Below are 19,089 nucleotides of genomic sequence, written 5' to 3'. Positions count from 1 at the left end.
GTCTTGATGCTAGGAGTTCTGAAGCCTTTTTGGATAGTCCCAAATCTTGTGCCAAACCATTCAACTCATGCTGATCAAAGTTCTTATGAACTCAGTCATCTTCAATTTCAAAATCTTTGTTGCTGTCACTTAGTTCTTCACCATACTCCTGTTTTTCAAGAGAGCGTAGTTCAATGAATACTGGCACTGGGATTTCAGCTGAATGAGGCACTGAGTGTGTAGCTGATGGTAGATTAGGGTACTCTATTTTGCTTTTATTTTTCTTGTTATATCCTGACATTTTCACTATACAAAAGTACCAGTCACTTGAATAATCTCTGGGGTCTCGCCAAACCATAGGTATACGAAATGGCAATTTATCACGTGTTTCCTTTGACCACATCTGTAAACTCTTGACACAGTGTTTGCACACCTTATGAGGGCTCCAAGACTTATCTCAATCACCAAGTTTTACTTTAAATATGCAAAATAGGCTTTCCTGACGAATGCGCTGATGATTGTCCTTTGGGAATGGTGAAACTGCCAGAGATGTAACAAAATGAATCAGGGTTGTTTAGGCACTTACAAAAAATAGCAGAGGCAGACCTGACCTGAAGGGAAGGAAATAAGTACATATGTAAATAAAAATAAATTATGCTAGCTCCTTATATACAGACAAGAACTATGACTACACTTGGGAATATGATTCACTATATAGAGTGCACACAACCTCTCACCACACTGTTTAATGTGTAATTAAATAGCCTATACAAGTTTGAATTGTCTCTGGTTTCCAAAGTTATTCCCCACACCTCCCCACTCAAGGGAGGTTTGTCTCAGCCAATAGGAGAGCACTAATGTTTCCCTTGATCCAGGTTTGATCCAGCCTAGAGTGGTTGCACTAAGATAAAACTTAATGTGATAGAAGAAAACTAACTGCAGTTTTGAAATCAACATGCCTATTTAAGTCTAAAACAGCTGAAAAATACAACTCAACAGGAATTATGTTAAAAATTGTTCCCCTGTGTAATTCTTTAAGTTTCTTATCGCATTATCTTAAAAGACACTTTAAAAGCACAAATTGTACTTAAAATTACCCAAAGACTACCTATAGCATAGAGAACAGTCCTTAATCTGGTACTTAAATCATTTTACAATCTCTACTTAGCATACACTTTATTTCTGAGCTTTTCCTTTCATGCCACATAAGTTCCAGCTATGTGAAATTATTTTCTATTTCCTAAACACTGGTGTTTTGCCATGTTCTCTCTGCCTTAACTGCCCATTTCCTTTTCATGCACAATCATTTTTATCTTCACAGTTTTTTCTGTGAGCAAACCTTGTATTCTGCACTCATCTGTTTTAGATATTATACAAATTTTCATTTTTGTTTCTACAACTAGCCTGTGAAATGTTCAAGATCAGGGACTGTGTCTTCATAGTCTTTATATTTTCTAGAACGTAGAACATAAGTTCCCAGATGCTAGGCACTCAAGAATGAATAAATGAAAGAATAGTTTGTCTTCATTCTGCCAAGAAACATCTGTAAAGTAGAAAATATTTCTTTGAGGCCCATGCCAAGGCACATAATAATTAAAATGGCAACATTCAAAGGCAAAGAAAGAATCCTAAAGCAGCAAGAGGAAAACAGCAAATAACATACAAGGGAGCTCCAATGAGGCTATCAGTTGATTTCTCAACAGAAACACTACAAGCCAGAAGGGAATGGCAAAAAATGTTTCAAGCAATAAAAAACAAAGGCCTACAACAAAGACTACTATAACTAGAAATGTTCTCTTTCAAAATGGAAGGTGAAATAAGTTTCCCAGAGAAAAGAAAGCTAAAAGAATACATCTCCATGAAACCAGCATTGCAAGAGATGCTAAAAGGAATGCTTTAGGAAGAAGAAAAAGAGAAAGGGAGAAGAACACAGGTACAAATGGGAAAAGCCACAATGAATAAGTACCTATCAATAATAACCTTAAGTATAAATGGATTAAATGCTCCAATCAAAAGACATAGGGTAGCAAAATGGATATGGAAAGATGAGCCACATATATGCTGTCTACAAGAGACCTACCTCAAAACAAAAGATCTACACAGATTTAAAGTGAAGGGATAAAAAAAAGTATTTCATGCAAGGGGCATAAGAAAAGAAGCTGGGGTAGCAATACTTATATCAGACAAAACTGATTTCACAATAAAGGCCATAAAAAGAGACAAAGAACTACATTTCATAATACTTAAGGGAACAATCCATCAAGAAGATAAACCATGGTAAACATATATGCACCCAACATAGGAGCACCCAAATATATAAGGAAAATTTTGAAGGATTTCAAGAAAGATATTGACAGCAACACATTTATAATAGGGGACATTAACACCCTATTCTCAACAATGGACAGATATTCAAAGCAAAGAAACACTAAGGATATTGAGACACTGAACAACACCCTACATCAAATGGACATAATCAATACATATAGAAATTTCAACCCAAAGAAGCAAAATATACATTCTTTTCAGTGTACATGGAACATTTCAAAGACAGACAGACCACATGGTAGGACACAAAACAAGCCTCAACAAATTCAAGAAAATTGAAATTATATCAAGCATCTTCTCAGATCACAATGGCTTGAAATTGGAAACCAACCTCAAGAAAAAACTCACAGAAATTCAAACTCATGGAAAATGAATAACACACTATTAAATCATGAATGGGTTAACAATGACATTAAGGAAGAAATAAAAATGTTTCTGGACAAATGATAATGAACACACAACAGCCCAAAACCTATAGGATACAACAAAAGCAGTCCTGAGAGGAAAGTTCTTCCTACCTAAAAAGGATAGAAGAATCTCAAATAAAAAATCTAACACTATAGATACAGGAACAACACTAGAGGAGCAACAACAAAGCCCAGGGTGAATAGAATGAAGGAAATCATCAAGATCAGAGCAGAATTAAATTAGAGACTAAAGCAATTCTAAAGATCAACAAAACCAGGAGCTGGCTCTTTGAAAAGGTAAACAAAATTGACAAGCCTTTAAACAGGCTCATCAAGAAAAATAGAGAGGTCTGACTTTCGGCCAAGAAGGAGGCCTGGACAGACATGCTGCATCTCCCTCCACAACTGAGAGGGAATACAACTGCCTCAAAACTATAGACAACCAGAAGTTCCAGAAATTGAGCTGCATGGAAGTCCAACAAACAAAAATATAAAGAGGAGATGCTCCTCCAGAGAGGTAGGAGGGGCGGAGCCAGGGCAGAGAGGACATGATGTGGTGGTGGCTGCAGTGACAGCAGTGGCAGTGGTGGCAGCGGCATGCTGGTGGAAAGCACAGTCTCACATTTTAAAAACTAGGAAGGAACACCTGGGGAGCACTCCCAGCACCAGAGGAGACACCACAGCTCATGGTTCCAGCGCCGGGGAGAATGGAGCCTCATCACTTCTGACTGAATGAACCAGTCGGGGTTGGGGTGAAGGAGGAGGCTGCTGGACTCTCAGCAGAGTCTGCTTGTTTAAAGAGCCCCCATGATCCTGGAGTATCTGCAGACCCACCCACTCTGGGGACAACGACCAGGGAAACTTCTGGAGAGGTGCTGATCCCATGCAGGAAGAGGGAGAAGTGCATGGAAAAGGGGCAAGTGCAGAATTGTTCTCTCTCAGACCCCTCCCCCATACACAGCACCACAATGTGATGAAACAGATCGCTCTGTACTGATGAATACCTATGGTTCTGCACCTTACAGCATAACAGGTGCGAGAGCTCTACCTAAGAAACAGAGGCAAACAAACACAGGAGCCTGTCATGGTGAGCAGACAAAAAAGTATGGCCCTAAAGAGAGAATGCATCAAGGTTCTAGTGGGAGAAGTAAGCGATAAGGAGATAGCCAACCTAACAGATGAGGAGATAGCCAACCTAACAGCTGCAGAGTTCAAAGCACTGGTGATAAAGATGGTCACAGGCTTGACAAATATGCTTAAGTATGGCAAATGAATAAAGGAAGAAGTGAAGGCTATGCTAAATGAAACAAAGGAAGATCCACACAGAACCAACAATGAAGGGAAGGAAACCGGGGTTCAAATCAATGATTTGGAACATAGGGAAGAAAAAAAAAAACAGTAAACCAGTACAGGGTGAGGAAACAAGTACTGTAAAACAATGAAGAGATGCATGGGAACGTCTGGGACAACTTTAAACATGCCAACATCCAAATAATAAGGGTGCCAGAAGAAGACAAGTAAGAGCAAGAAATTGAAAGCTTATGTGCAAAAATAATGAAGGACAACTTCCCAAATTTGACAGAGGAAACATACATACAAGTCCAGGAAGCACAGAGAGTCCCAAACAAACTAGACCCAAAGAGGACCACACCAAGACACATCATAATTAAAATGCCAAAGGTTGAAGATAAAGAGAGAATCTTAACAGCCGCAAGAGAAAAGCAGAGAGTTATCTACAAAGGGGCACCTATAAGACTGTCAGCTGATTTCTCAAAAGAAACTTTGCAGGCAAGAAAGGAGTGGCAAGAAGAATTCAAAGTGATAAAAAGCAAGGACCCACAATCAAGATCACTCTGTCCAGCAAAGCTATCATTTAGGATAGAAGGGCAGATGAAGTGCTTTCAAGACAGTGAAAGCTAAAGGAGTTCATCTTCACCAAGCTATTATTATATGAAATGCGAAAGGGACTTATTAACAAAAAGAAGTTCTAAATTATGAACATTAAAATGACAACAAACTCACAACTATCAACAACTGAATCTAACAAATAAAAACAAAATCTAACTAAACAAACCAGAATAGGAATAGAATCATAAGTATATGGATCATTTGGAGGTTTATCAGCTGGGAGGTGGAAGGGGAGAAATGGGGAAGCCGTGCAGGGATTAAGAAGAATAATTGACTGGTACAAAATAGACAGGGAAAAGTTAAGACTAATATAGGAAAGGGTAAAGCCAAAAAACTTACATGCATGACCCTTGGACATGAATTAAGTGGGGTGAGATTGGTGGAGCAAAGGGGGTTACTGGGTGGAGGGGAGAAAAGGGAAAATAAATTGGGACTACTATAACAGCATAATCAATAAAAATATACTTTTAAAAAGAGAAAAAGAAAAATAGAGAGGACACAAATAAACAAAATCAAAAACAAAAGGGGAGAAATCACATCTCATACCACAGAAATACAAAGGATTGTAAGAAATTACTATGAACAACTGTATGGCAAGAGATTGACACCCTGGATGAAGTGGACAAATTTCTGGAAACATATAATCTTCCACAATTGAATCAACAAGAAGTAGAAGGCCTGAATAAACCAATAACAACTAGTGAAATTGAAGCAGTAATGAAAAACTCCTAGTACACAAAAGCCCTGGACCTGATGGCTTCACAGGTGAATTTTACAAAACATTTCGGGAAGAACTAACACCTATCCTTCTCAAACTATTCCAAAAAATACAAGAACAGGGAAGACTCCCAAACTCTTTCTATGAAGTAAGTATTACCCTAATTAAAACCAGGTCAAGACACAACAAAGAAAGAAAACTACAGGCTAATAACGCTGATGAATATAGATGCTAAAATCCTTAACAAAATATTGACAAACAGGATCCAGCACACACATTAAAAGATCATACACCATGATCAAGTGGGATTCATCCCAGGGATGCAAGGATGGTTTAATATTCAGAAATCAATAAATATAATACATCACCTTAACAAAATGAAAGCCAAAAATTACATGATCATATCAATAGATGCAGAAAAGGCATTTGATAAAGTACAACCCATTTATGATGAAAGCACTCAGCAAAATGGGAATAGACATAATTAAGGCTATATATGAGAAACAGGAAGCCAACATCATACTCAACAGACAAAAACTAAAAACATTCCCCCTGAAATCAGGAACAAGACAAGGATGTCCACTCTCTCCACTCCTATTCAACATAGTGTTGGAAGTCCTAGCCACAGCAATCAGACAAGAAAAAGAAACAAAAGGCATCCAAATTGGGAAAGAAGAAGTAAAACTGTCATTATTTGCAGATGACATGAAAGTGTACATAGAAAACCCTATAGAATAGACTCCACTAAAAAGCTACTCGACCTGATAGGTGAATTTGGCAAAATAGCAGGGTACAAAGTAAATATTCAAAAATCGAAGGCATTTCTGTACACCAATAGAAAAATATTAAAGATATAAACTATAAATAAAATCCCATTTACTCTAGCAAGAAGAAAAATCAAGTACTTAGGAATAAACTTAGCCAAAGAGGTAAAAGACCTGTACTCAGAAAGCTACATAACACTGAAGAAAGAAGTTAAGGAAGATACAAATAAATGGAAGCATATACCATGTTCATGGATTGAAGAATCAACATCATTAAAATGTCCATACTACTCAAAGCAATTTATAGATTCAATGTAATCCCTATTAAAATACCAATGACATATTTCACAGAGCTAGAACAGATATTTCAAAAATTTATATGGAACAAAAAAAGACCCCAGATAGCTACAGCAATCCTGAGACAGAAGAACACAGTAGGAGGAATCACAATATCTGACATCAAACTATACTACAAAGCCACTGTAATCAAAACAGTCTGGTACTGGCATAAGAACAGACATATAGTTCAATGGAACAGAATAGAGAGCCCAGAAATAAACCCAGGTCTATATGGTCAACTAATATTTGACAAAGGGGGAAGGAATACCAAGTGGAGTGAAAAAAGCCTCTTTAACAAATGGTGCTGGGAGAACAGGACAGGGACATGAAAGAAAATGAAGCTAGACCACCAACTAACACCACACACCAGAATAAACTCAAGATGGATCAGAGACTTAAATGTAAGCCCTGAGAACATAAAAATCCTAGAGGAAAACATAAGCAGGAAATTTTCAGTTATCTCATGTAGCAATATTTTTGCCAATATATCCCCAAAAGGCAAGGGAAATAAATGAAAGAATAACAAATAGGACTACATCAAACTAAGTTTCTGCTCAGCCAAAGAAAACATCAGCAAGATGAAAAGGGAACCAACCATACGGGAAAACATAATTGCCAATGATACCTCAGACAAGGGATTGATCTCCAAAATCTATAAAGAATTTCTACATCTCAAAACCAAGAATACAGACAGCCCAATTAAAAAATGGACAAGGGACCTGAACAAACACTTCTCCAAAGAGGATGTACAGGGGGTACATAGGCATATGAAAGAATGCTCAACATCACTAGATGTCAGAGAGATGCAAATAGAAACCACAATGAGATACTACTTCACACCAGTCAGAACCGCCATCATCAACAAATCAACAAACTAGTGCTGGCGAGGATGTGGAGAAATGGGAACCCTAGTGCACTGTTGGTGGGAATGCAGACTAGTGCAGCCACTATGGAAAACAGTATGGAATTTCATCAAAAAACTAAAAATGGAACTTCCTTTTGATCCTGTGATTCCACTGCTAGGATTGTACCTGAATAATCCCAAAACACCAAAAGAACTTATGCACCCCTATGTTCATAGCAGCACTATTTACAATAGTCAAGTGCTGAATATAGCCTAAGTGCCCATCAGTAAATAAGTGGATCAAAAAACTGTGGTACATTTACACAATGGAATACTGTACAGCAGAAAGAAAGAAAGAACTCTACCATTTAAGACAACATGGATAGAACTAGAGAAAATTATGCTTAGCTAAATAAGCCAGGCAATGAAAGGCAAATATCATGTGATATAACCTAATATAGGAAACTAATGAACAAAAGAAATAAATAAGTAAAATTGAACTAGAGGCATGTAAACAGGGAGCAGACTAACAGTGATGAAGGGGGAATGGGGAGGAGGAAAAGGAGGATAAGAATGGAAAGGATCTGCTTAAGGAACTAATATAAATTACCCATTGACTTGGACAACTGGGTAAGGATTGACTGAGGGAGAAGGGGTGTGGTGTGGTGGTGGTGGTGGGGAGCCCTGGTGGAAAAATGTACAACTGTAATAGAAAAACAATAAATAAATTAAAAAGAAAATATTTCTTCCCTCCATTTCTTAAACCTTACTATTATTCCCAAATACTGTTCATACTTCAAAATGAAAGCAGAAGACACAATGAAATATAAACATGTTTGATTATCATATATATTTTTTGTGATACAAATTGCCCTTTTTTTGAGAAACAAGCTGAGTAGAATATACACTTACTTTCAGTAGAACAGAAACAACTAGGAGAAAGGTCAGTTTTCAATTATCGTGATCACCTGTTCTGTGTTGTGCAGACAGGACCTTATTTGCTGAAGTGCTTTCTAGCTCTGTGGAGTATTTATTATTAATGAATACACTAATAAAGACCTTGGCATATGGCATGTAATTCAGAATAAGTCATTCCCCCTTTCTAGCCTACAAGTATTTAAGCATGTGTCCCCCACCTACAGTTGTGAAGTTATTATGCAGATTTATAATGAACAACACAGTTGTGCAGAAAATTTTTTTCAAAAATCATATTGAACTAGCAATAGCAATAATACATTAAATGAACTGGGCATGAATTACAGTTACAATCTGCATATTAAAATCTCACGGGAGAACTATTTAACAAAAGATGGTAAAAAGGACTGACTTCGGGGAGAATTTTATAATGCTTTAATGGAAAATAGAGAAAACCATCAACTTAAAATACCAGGGAAAAAGAAATTATATTGTGTCTCTAATCTGAATGATTTTAGTATTAAGTTAAAATTGAAACCGTTATAATAAATCTCTCATGAATCATTTTCCCATTTAAGGAAAGAATAGAAGGGTAAAATGGCAGCAAGGATAAAACTTTGCTTTAAACAAGAGATTTTTTTTTCTAGCTTGAAATATCAAGGACTAATTGGTACTAAATATTACCAGAAACTGAATAACTAATTTGAGACAAAGTTTAAAGTTATTTTTGCTGCTTGGAGGTCAAGATAAGTGGAAATAAATACAAATTTTAAAAGTAGAATGGTTAAATCATATTATACATGTTTCTATTAAAAGTTTCAGAGAAAATAAAGCACTATAAATTTTATATCAAATTAAGTTCAATGTTTTTTAAATAGACTTTACTTTTTAGAACAGTTTAAGGTTCACAGCAAAATTGAATGGAAAGTAGAGCTCCCATGTACTCCCTGTCCCTACGCATGGGCAGCCTTGCCCATGGTTCTCATCATGAAACACCAGCATTGTAACACTTGTTACATTTGATGAACTGACATTGACAAATCATTATTCCCCAAAGGTCATATTTTTACATTAGGGTTCACTCATGGTATCCTATGCTACATATATTTGGATAAAGGTATGCAATGTGTGTACACTACTATTGTACAGAGTAGTTTCATTACCCTAAAAATCCTTTGTATTCCCTCCTGTTCATCCCTGTATTCCCCCAACCCCTGGAAACCATTAATCTTTTTGCTGTCTTCATATTTTTGCCTTTTACAAGATATCATTTAATTGGAATTATAAACTACCTAGTTTTTAAAGCTGACATAGTAATTTCACTTAGTAATATGCATTTAAGTTTTCTCCTTATCTTTTTATGGTTTGATAGCTCATTTCATTTTAGTGCTGAATAATATTCCATTGTCTAGATTTACAACAGTTTATGTACCCTTTCATTTTCTGAAACATCTTGGTTGTTCCCACATTTTGGCAATAAAGAATAAAGCTGCTATAAACATTCATGTACAGTGTATCAGGTAGTGTCAGTTTTTCAACTTTGTTTTTTTCTTTCAATATTGTGTTGGCTATTCTGGTTCTTTTGCCTCTCTATATAAACTTCAGAATCAGTTTGTTTATGTCCACAAAATAAGTTGCTGATATTTTAATTGAAAAAAAAGTATATTTTTATTGTGATGAATCTATAGATCAATTTGGGAAGAACTGACATCTTGACAATATTGAGTCTCCTCATCCATGAACATGGATTACCTCTTCATTAATTTAGTTCTTTATTACTTTCATCAGAGATATATAATTTTCCTCATATAGCTAAAAAAATATACATAGGAATGCAAATTTCAATTTAAGAGATATGGGTGTAAATGGTATTATGTTTTTAATTTCAGATTTCAGTTGTTCATGGGCACTGTTTTAACTAAAGGAAAATTTGCCTTTAATGACAAATGTATTAGTACAGATTATAGACAATTTTGAATGCAGTCATGTGTTGCTTAATGATGAAGATACATTCTGAGAAATGCATCATTAGATGATTTTTGTCCTTGTGTGAACATCATAGAGTGCACTTAACACAAACCTAGACAGTACTTTTATATGACTGGCAGTGCAGTAGGTTTGTTTCCACCACCATCACACAAACATGTAATGTTTTACACTATGACCTTAGGATGGCTACTGAATCACCAGGCAACAGGAAATTTTTTTAAGCTCCATTATAATCTTATGGGATCATCATTGTATATGTGGTCTGTTGTTGAACAACACTTTTTTATGTGATGCATGGCTCTACCTGCACAATGGGGAAAAAAAAGCATAACCATACATACACTCATACCCACGCACACAAGAGCATTTCACATATACAATCGTGATGTTACTCCAGTCTACTGACATCATCCTTTCTTCATTCTCCATTACTCCTAATCTGTCTTTCAATCCTTGACTTACTCCTGTCAAAACTTCATGGTCACCATTGTAATTATTCCTTTAGACATTTCATTGCTTTTCAACCTCTCTCTCTTTGTTGTACTGACTTGACAAAAACTGAACTCTGGCTGAACTCAACATGATTGCCTTTTACATGTTTGCCACAGGAGCTAAATATGTTTGGGAAAGATTTCAAATAGGGCTTAATATTTTTACTTTAAATTCAAATCACAAATCTCAAATAATTAAACCACAATGCCTGCTGTCTAACTATGCTTGTTTAGCAGTTTACCTGTCTCAGAAATGTGTGTCCTTTTATCTCTCTTCAAACCTAATTTTTCCAAATTTCTTACTAGCTCACATGGAAAAAAAATAGATGATGTGACAGGAAGTTTCTTAATTTTCCTACAAAAATGTATGCAGGGTTACAGAAACTATTCTTTCCAATCATATTTAATGACCAAATTTAGTCTATGCAGGCATGAGGGACCCAGGATAAACGTTTAAGTGAATGTGAGGAAACTCACATTCAGTAGGAGAGATTGATGACAAACAACTCATATTACAGGTAAATTAAATGGTCTGTAGAAGTTAATAACTGCTATGAAAAAAAGTGTGGAATAGAAAGAGAGGCATCAGGATAATAGGTGTTGAAGCAGATTATAATTTTTAAATACGGTAGTTAAAATAGATCTTATTGCAAAAAAGGACTTGAACTAAGTATTTTGGAATGTGAATTTGCCATGTAGCTATTTGGATTAAGAGCTGGGGGGAAAGCTAGGAAAAAGGCCTCAAGACAGGAACATGAGATCATGTTTCTGAGCAGCAAAGAGCCTATTAAGCAGAAATAAAGTGAAGGGGATATGGAAGAAGATGAGATCAGATGAATAATAAATGTCAGATCATGTAGGGCCACTGTAAGAAATGTGTCTTTGAGCATCTTTTCATATGTCTACTAGCCATCTGCATGTCCTCTTTGGAGAAGTGTCTATTCAGGTCCTTTGCCCCATTTTTTAATTGGGATGTTTGTTTTCTTTGGTGTTGAGTGTTTTAAGTTCTTTACAAATTTTAGATATTAACCCCTTATAAAATGTATCAGAGAATATATTCTCCCATTCAGTTTATTGCCTTTTATTTTGTTGATGGTTTTGTTTGCTGTTCAAAAAGTTTTTATTTAGGTGTAGTCTTATTTGTTTATTTTTTCTTTTGTTTCCCTTACCTGAAGAGATCTATCAGAAAAAAATATTGCTACAAGAAATGTCCGAGATTTTACTGTCAATGATTTCTTGTAGGATTTTTATGATTTTGAGTCTAACATTTAAGTCTTTAACCATTTTGAATTTATTCTTGTGTGTGGTATAAGAAGGTGGTCTAGTTTCATTTTTCTGCATGTATCTGTCCAATTTTTTTAACATCATTTATTGAATGAACTATATTTAGCCCATTGTATGTGCTTGCTTCTTTTGTCAAATAGTAATTCACTGTAAAGGCATGTGAACCAAGGTGGAAATAGTACACGTTTTCTCTGTATTTTTCTATGTGGCATATTTTACTTTTGGTGGTGGGGAAGTCGTAGACTTGAAAAAGAAATTCAGCTATTTGTTTCTGGAAATTCCCTTCCTTGGTGAGGTATCAGACTTTACCTCTAGAATCTTTTCATTTCTTGTGGCCATAAATACGAAGCTCAAGAATGACGAGGTTCAAAGGAACTTTAGAGCAAAATCTATCTGTCCTTGCTTAGCTTCCTGCTTTGGCTTTCTTTTTGTTTTACTGATCTAAATAGCCTTCTTTCTTTCATATCAGCTCAACCGCAAGATTCAATGTCTTATCTAACATCTGATTATTTTATTTACAGATGGTGTTAAGGACATTTAAAATGTCGTCTTTCAGAAATAGAAATTCTGTACAGTTTATCTTAATAACATCATAACCTACAATTATGTTGTCTACTTTTTATTTTAGTTGTTATTGGCCTTTGCCCAGACCCTCTGCAATGAGGTTAGCAACTTTTCTGTTTTATGCACATAGTACTTTCAGAAAATAGCCTAGTGCCTTGTACTGAGTAAAGATAGAATATATTTTATTAAATGATTGAATATATAATTTTATAAGCTTCTTTTCACTTCATAATTATTTTTCCTATTCATAAAATTATCCATTAGAGCAATTTTTATTGCTATATAAAAAGTATACCAGAATAGTTTAATCCATTCTCATATTGTCAAAGAATCAAGTAGTTTCATTTTTAAAAATTATTCTAAATATTACTGACATGAAAATTAAGATTTATAATAAAATTTTCATATTTTGTTAGTTCTTCAGATATTTTTCCATAAGTGCGATTATTAAGTCAAAATAATTGAAACCATTGTAAAGTTCTTCATATATATTGTAAAACTGCATTCCAGAAATAATACAACTTCCATAACAGTGTGTTTGTAACAGGTATAATAGTATCTGTTCCATCATTTTCTCATCAGCATTTTAGGCTTTGCTGTGCAGGTCTTAGATCATGTGTAGTAACAGAAGTTTCCTTTATTTACAGGGATTGGTGTTTAGAAATGCTAATGAGGAAAATATTTCCTGTAATCTGAAAACAGAGAAAACCACACATTTATATTCCACATATTTAAAAAACACTTATTTTACAGCATTCACCATTTTAGGCATTGTTGGAGAAGTGTTTTATTTTAAGAATGAAAATAATAAAGGGCATTGATCATATCAGAATATAGCACTTAATATTTGTTGAAAATTTACTGTGTGATAAGTGCTTTTCATTCATTTTCTAATTTAAAATGCCACTCACTTAAAATGTTGGGGTAAGAGGCACTTCTTTTCCACTTCTAACATTTCCTTTCCTGTGAAGAGACATCTATCTTGTGATTCTTATCTCTCTGGCTCTTACTCTCTTGTCACCAGGGCAGATAGTTACCTCTCCATTTGGTAAAGCTGGACATGCATCAGCTGGATATTTTTTTCTGTGGAGTGAGGTCCTAGCACATAGCATATGTTCATTGCTGTACGCTATAAGGTCAGGCTTGCATGCTGGATGAATCTGTCTTCTCCTGCAGTGTCATGTCAGAAGGTCCATCTTCTTGCTCATAGACATAAATCACAATCATGAAGATAAATCTTAAAAATTATAAGGGAGATATTTTAGTCTCTATATGCTAACTTTTTTATTCCTCCACTGATTAAGAGTTCAGGTAAGAAAATGTGTGCTATTTATTGAGCTGTCCTCACACCACTAATTTCAGCCTTCTTTGATAGTTAAAAAATCTAGCTTATTGTGGTTCAGTGCTTGGGAGACCAGGTAATTAGTGAAAGCAAAGTTTGCAGCCAACTTCTTCCTAATAAGAAAGCCTATGCTTGTAACCTGTTCCCTATAATATTTCTTATAAAAGAATGTAGTTAAAGAACAAGTTAGATGCACAGACTGGACAAGCAAATGGAATGAACAATGACTCTCTTAGTGACCAGGAATCATGGCTGTTTCCAAGCTTTGAGGAATAAAAATCTTGTTCAGCTTAGGAACACAGAAGTATATTTTAATGAATTACAAATTATTTATATATAGTAAGGTCTCTTTGCATACCTAAAGAGAAATACATCTTTTTAAGTATTAGCCATTAATTTGGCTTCTATGAAATAGGTCAGTTAAGTTATATGTACAGCAATGTCACAACACTCATAAATTCTTAGGTGCTTGCTTAGTTTTGATCAGAGGCAGTGTGTGTGCATGTGTGTGTGTGTGTGTGTGTGTGTGTGTGTGTGTGTGTGTGATTAGAGTAGAAAGTTTATTTTGGGAATATCAAATTGTCAGGGCATTGGGGAAGAATTCCCTCAATGCTTAGTGTGAAAATGCTTATTTTTCATGGGAATATTTATTGCGATATACTGTGTCAAATAGCTCTATCATGTCTACTTGTCTACTTAATTATGCATGTAGATATAGAAGAGAGGATCTCCCAGTTCAAAAGTTCTGTAAGCCTTTGATAATCTTAGGCTTATGCAGAACACAATCTTATTTCTAGTTTTAAAAATGTCTCTTTTTACTTAAGTACACCTTGATGTACCACAGAAGGCATTCTTTGGGAGATACACATTTTTTTTTCTTAATAAAAGATTTATTTATTTTTCTTTTATTTTTTGGTTTTTCAATAACAGTTGTCCCATTTTTCCCCCATTGCTCCCCCCACCCAGCCCACCCCTTCTCCCCCAATCATATCCCTCCCCGTTGTCCATGTCCATGAGTCATTTATACATATTCCTTGACTAGACCCTTCCCTTACTTATCCTCTGATACACTTTTAATCAGAAAGGTCCAAAATGTTTATTTTTAATACCTTGTTTAATAAAACATTGACCTTAGTACCTATATATTGAGGTTTCATCATTTCAAATTTTCATTTTAATTACTATCTAGCTACTATTCATCCTCCTCTTAATTCATTAATCTTCTCTTAGCTCCTTCATTACAAAGTTGGGTGGTTTAAGAACAGGCCAAAGGTCCCAAATCAATGTTTGATTTTATTTTAATTTTAAGGTAGGCATTACTTTGGCATGTTTTTGATAAATTCTGTTATACAAATATTAATTGTGGCTGGACAACACATTTGTTATTAGATCAAATTTTATACCTTCTGCTGAAGAGTTTTTTTGTTTGTTTGTTTTTGGAAAGCATTTATATGCCCTGCCCATCCAATAATGAGAAGAAAATATGAAATCATTTTTACAGCTTACTTAGTACAACTTTATGAAGCAGCTTGCTGTAGTGGAAAATATGTGGGCTTTGTGGTCATGCACAACTAGGTTCAAATTCCACCCTTCTTAGATGTGTGATCTTGGGAAAATTGCTTAACTTTGTTATTCGGCACATTTATCAATCTTAAGGTTACAGTTACTTTGTAAAACTGTTGGAAAGACTTTTAGACACTATATTAAATGTTTGGCATTTAGTTATTGCTCAATAAATTAAATCAATTTTTATTCATGAGTTTTTATTTGGACAGAATGATGAAATAACATAAACATCTCCTTTAAGGCCTTGAGATGCCGTATACTCAGTACCTCTGGGTAGGCGTATATCTGAGGCAAGAGGAAATGACAGAAAAGCTCATTAACACCTCCACTCTCTTTCTTCATTAATTTGAAGTTCTTTTCTGCTGTGTGGTTTTACTGATATCTGGGTGCTAAAGTTTCTCTCTGAAAGAAATGATATTTACATCATTTAGATAAATGCCGTGGGGTTTCTTAAGCTAATTCATTCTTCCTCTTTTGTGTTTTCTCTTTACTAACAATATTAGACATGTTTCTACTTGACAGTGATTTATGCATCTCAATTTTTCAGATTTCCTGTTTTTAGTGATTGTATATCCCAAGGCACTTGTACATAATTTATTTGAATCTTGTCAAATACAGGTGGACAAAAGGTGTATTCTTGCAAGTGGAGATAAGCTAAGACCAAAGAAAGAGATGAACTTATTTTTCCTTGTAGACACATTGAAGTGCTACAATTTTATGTTCTCCAACAAGTAATTATAGAGAAAGTAAATGATCCTTCTATGAAGTGTTTGAAACTTCTCTCTTGGTGTAAGAAGTTGCACTTGATTTGCAATAGTCTGGATATTATGTTTTCTTCAAAATATTTTTGGTATCTAGACTTGTTAGCATCAAGGACATGATATGACATGTTTAGTTTAACACATTCTTTTAGTTTCTGCATGAGTAAACAATTCACTTTAATGAAATTAATAAATAATGCAATTGTTTGACATTCAATTATCCATTAAACTAATTTTACTTTGTTCCTTGTTTCTCACCTGTTGCTTAAATTGTCATCATAGATTCTCATTCTTCATTCCCACATGTAATTCAGTGTCACAAATGTCACAATATAAGGCTGTCTGCCTCCAACACCCTGGCTTGGTTGGAAACTCCTTGTCCAGCAGAGGTTTCAGGATCATGGCTGAGAGAACAAATTTATCCAGGACACTGTATTTTGCCTGGAGGGCTGGAAGGTGGCTAATGTCTCTAGAGGAGAAGAGCACAGAACTTCCATCTCTCATGCCTTTTATTGAGGAGGGGACTCAGGAGATACAAGGTCAAGACTTATGAATCATCAATAAGCTTTCAGATGCTTGGGTTACAGTTGACAGTTACTGATTACAGATATCAATGTAAAGAACACAGTGACCAGTCTGTGTCAGAGTCTGCTAAACATCTTGATGTCACAGTGACATTAAATGCAGGGCTTCATAGATTCTTAGCTACAGATTGTTTACACTAAACTAAGATAAGAAAAGCAGAGAAAGCTCTAAAGCAGTGATTCTTAACCTGTGGGTCGCTACCCCTTTGGGGGTCAAATGACCCTTTCACAGGGGTCACCTAAGACAATCGGAAAACACATATATAATTACATATTGTTTTTGTGGTTAATCACTATGCTTTAATTATGTTCAATTTGTAACAATGAAAATACATCCTGCACATCAGATATTTACATTACAATTCATAACAGTAGCAAAATTACAGTTATGAAGTAGCAATAAAAATAATTTTATTATTGGGGTCACCACAACATGAAAAACTGTATTAAAGGGTCGCGGCATTAGGAAGGCTGAGAACCACTGCTCTAAAGCATAACATGCATTCTTTAAATCCAGTTCCCATGAGAACCCTTTGAGCGGCCTTCGGTCTTGTGTCTGCCTCACAGCCTTCCAGTTTTCTGTTGAGAATTAGAGACCTCTCTGGGGAGGGGAGGGGGGCTGGTTCACAGCTTGGGCTTCAATTCCCAAAATCACAAGGAGCAGTCCCCTACAACAATATACTTGATTTCTGAAGTTCTTTCATTACAAAATACCATAAATTATTCATTTCTTAAAAAGGTAAAAGATCTGATTGTGTACAAATGTAAAAACACTATTTAATTCTATGAACTTATTTTTAACTTTAGTGAATTTGATTTACTATAAATGTTTTTAAAAATTTGTATTAAATATTAAATTGATACATAAAAGTTTATAAAATATGTACAAGGCAGAGATTAAGAAATAAAATATAACTGTTAGCCTTAAAGTCTTCTGCCATATCTCTCAATTTTCTCCCTTTTATTCAATAGCACAAACCTATAGTGAAGTTTTTTATTAACATACTCTAGTTTATTATTTTAGCACGAATCTTTAATTTATTTAATATATTTTGCTTATATTTATTTTGAATTTTACATTAAAGGAGTCATACTATTAATACTGCTTTACAAGTACTTTTTACCTCAATAATATTTTTTCTAGAACTATCCATGTTGTTACGCATGGTTTATTCTATCACCCTGTGCAAGGGCAACTTCTAGCAGACAGTGGCCATTGATTTTGACTGTGACAATAAGTTCCACTATATTAATATATTGTACCACAGCTTATTTACCCATTTTACTGTGAGGGCCATTGGAACTATTTTCCATTTTTGTTTTAATTTGTTTTGTTTTTGCTATTATAACCAATGCTGTTATGAACATTCCTCTACTGATATGACTTATACAGGACAGTACATTTCATATCTGTCTCTTACTTACTGTGCTAACCTCTCTTTTCTTTGTTTCCCCATCTGTATGGAAAAATAGCACTTAATTCATAAGGCTGCTGTGGGGATTAACTGATATATATATGTGTGTGTGTGTGTGTGTGTGTGTAATAGTTTATTAAATGCTATACTGATAATCATGGTGATGTTTTATGGATCATATTTGCAAGAAGATTTATATTTTGAAGTGGAATTTTGGGGTTATAATATATAAGGTACACGAAATTATACAATGGCCAATTGTGAGTAGTCATTATTATCTGTTCTCCCTTCTACCTATAGAGATGTCATCTTAGTTGGGGTCATGACTATCTACCTGAAGGCTATAGTCATAAACTCTTTGCAACTATGTCAGGGCTATTATGTTTTTGACTGTGGAGTGTTATAGGAAATAATGGATACCCCCCTTCATTTTGTCCTTAAAAAGATTGATATATGTTCTTTTTGTACCATTCCCCTTTTTGTTTGGGGGAAATGAAAAAATGAGAGCAAATGCCTTTGAGCTGGAGGTGAAAGCCACAAACTGAAGGTGCAAGAACTACTTGACCAGCTTTGCTCTAACATCTTGAGAGAAATACACTTCTCTCTTATTTCAGGCACTAATTTTGCAGTCTCATTTTTCAGCAGCTAAGCCTGTAACCTAACTAATCCATATGAAGTTGAGAGAAGGTTAAAGGAATCAAGCCTCATTTTCAAATGTTTACATAGGATTTGTTGACATGGTTAGGAACAGGATCACAGCCCCATTTAGAGTAGCTGTGAAGGATGGTACAGAAGGAAATACTTCAATGTGTGCAGTCCTTTTAGTAGTAAAGCAGTATGTAAACTTTACTTAGAAGGAAAGATGATAAGAGGTAAAACTCAGCCAGTCAG

The sequence above is a fragment of the Furipterus horrens genome, unplaced genomic scaffold (genome assembly GCF_987537825.1).
Source record: "Furipterus horrens unplaced genomic scaffold, mFurHor1.1.pri manual_scaffold_12, whole genome shotgun sequence".
Classification (NCBI taxonomy): domain Eukaryota; kingdom Metazoa; phylum Chordata; class Mammalia; order Chiroptera; family Furipteridae; genus Furipterus; species Furipterus horrens.
The sequence above is the reverse complement of the archived record's forward strand: the minus strand, read 5'-3'. Positions refer to the sequence as shown.